This window comes from Canis aureus, chromosome 4 (assembly GCF_053574225.1).
Source record: "Canis aureus isolate CA01 chromosome 4, VMU_Caureus_v.1.0, whole genome shotgun sequence".
Classification (NCBI taxonomy): Eukaryota; Metazoa; Chordata; class Mammalia; order Carnivora; family Canidae; genus Canis; species Canis aureus.
In genome coordinates, this window is record NC_135614.1 from 11,829,097 (window position 1) to 11,831,393 (window position 2,297).

The following is a 2,297-nucleotide window of genomic DNA, read 5'->3' on the forward strand; positions in this document are numbered from 1 at the left end:
ATTCTAAAATTTCATTAATTCAGATGGCTTTCTAATCAGTCAAAATTAGAAAGTTTTAAGTCACATTAAAAATATTTTAGGGGGGGCCTAAATGGCTCAGTCAGTTAAGAGTAGAATTTTGGCTCAGGTCATGATCTCAGGGTCCTGGGATGGAGACCCGCAATGGCCTCTGCACTCAGTGTGGAATCCGCTTCTCCCTCTGCCCCTACTCCCACTTGTGATCCCCACTCCTTTCTCTCTCTCTCTCTCTCTCTCTCAAATAAATAAATTAAATTTTTACAAAAAGATATTTCCTAGACTTAGCTCTGTCTGGAGAGCCCTTTCCATTGTCTTTACCTAATTAAATCATAAGCACCTTTGTATGTCTGGTAGAGGTATTGCCATCATTCTGGGTTCTGTGCTCACCACCTTCAGAAGTGCTCTCCTTGGTGTGCTCATTCCTCACAGACAGTGATGCTCCTCTCAGCTCCCACGGGCTCTGCAGACCTGGAGGGCATAGAGACATGCACAGTCTCACAGGGAGGATTCCGAAACTGGGGGGAGGGGCTCTGTGGCAACTGCCCCTGGTATTGCTCCCCCTACATCTTTCTGGAAATGACTCCTAGAGCTCTGCACCTCCTAAGCATGGCAGGGAACCAGATTTGGGAGCCACTGGGAGAGAAATGTTCCTGGGTTCTCCCTCCCTTGGAATACAGACTGGGCCTAGTTACTGTTAGGAGCTAGTTTCTGGAGAATTTGAAACTCTGCCCTTTGAGACTTGAGAGACAAAGTGAATTCCTCCCATATATCGTAAGGAAGTGTCTTCAAATTCATCAATCTGAAATAACCCATAAGATGAATATGAACAGCAAGGATTTTGTTGATTAAAAATACTAGTTTTCTTTTCCTTTAATCCTTATAACACTAGTCCTGAGATTTTTAAAAGGAAATAGAATAAAATAAAATGAAATCAAATAAAATGCAGAGCAAGACTATCAGACAAGAAGAGACTCAAAAACAACCAACCAGAGGCACCTGGGTAGCTCAGATGTCTGCCTTCCGCTCAGGTCATGATCCCAGGGTCCTAGAATCAAGTCCTGCATTGGGTTCCCTGCTCAGCAAGGGCAGGGAGGTCTGCTTCTCCCTCTCCCTCTGACCCTCCTCCCTGCTCGTGTTCTCTCTCTCTATCAAATAAATAAAATCTTTAAAAAAAATTTAATAGTCTTCCTGTTCTCCACCATGGCGCAGGATCAAGATGAAAAGGAGAGCCCCATGTGGGAGCTTCGCATCCGCAAATTCTGCCTCAACATCTGTGTGGGGGAGAGTGGAGACAGACTGACCCGCACAGCCAAGGTGCTGGAGCAGCTCACGGGCCAGACCCCAGTGTTCTCCAAAGCTAGGTACATGGTTAGATCCTTTGGTATCAAGAGAAATGAAAAGATTGCTGTCCACTGCACAGTCCCTGGGGCCAAAGCAGAAGAAATCTTGGAGAAAAGTCTAAAGGTGCGAGAGTATGAGTTAAGAAAAAATAACTTCTCCGATACTGGAAACTTTGGTTTTGGGATCCAGGAGCACATCGATCTGGGGATCAAATATGACTCAAGCATGGTATCTACAGCCTAGACTTCTATGTGGTATTGCTATGTGTGATGCTGAAACCTGGGTAGGCCAGGTTTCAGCATTGCAGACAAGAAGCACAGGACAGGCTGCATGGGGGCCAAACACAGAATCAGCAAAGAGGAAGCCATGCGCTGGTTCCAGCAGAAGTATGATGGGATCATACTTCCTGGCAAATAAATTCCTGTTTCTATCCAAAAGGCCAGTAAAAACTTTTCAGTGAAATGTAAAATAATAATAATAATAATAATAATAATAATAATAATAATAATAAATTTAAAAAAACAACCAACCAAAATGGGTAACTGTGCTTTTTTCTAGGAGATGAAATGAAGCCAATCAATTTGATTTGGCTCACTTCAGCCCATATCCGTTGAATGTTTCTGCATATCAAGGGGCATATTTAATGTCTAAAAGAATGGAGATCAACGTAGTTAAAGAAGAGCCTCCAAACCATACTAATTTAATATAAATGAAAACTTTACCTTATCTTAGGAGGGAACCAAAAACAACACCCACTAGATTTAGATTAATTCAAAGAGAACGTTCTCAAGCCACCATGAGCATACCCTTTCTTCCCAGGCAGTGGGACTTTCTGTCTAAATAAGAGAAATTGTGCATGAGGAATTCTATTCACTCATTTAGCAAATATTTATTAAGCACCCACTGCATGTGAGGCCTATAGTAGTTGAGGCTATGTC

The 2,297-nt window shown here is 42.7% G+C and overlaps 1 pseudogene; it reads left to right on the forward strand.

The window, feature by feature from the left end:
• Positions 1-1,206: 1,206 nt before the first annotated feature.
• LOC144311789 (large ribosomal subunit protein uL5 pseudogene) lies at positions 1,207-1,821 on the forward strand (annotated as a pseudogene).
• Positions 1,822-2,297: the final 476 nt, after the last annotated feature.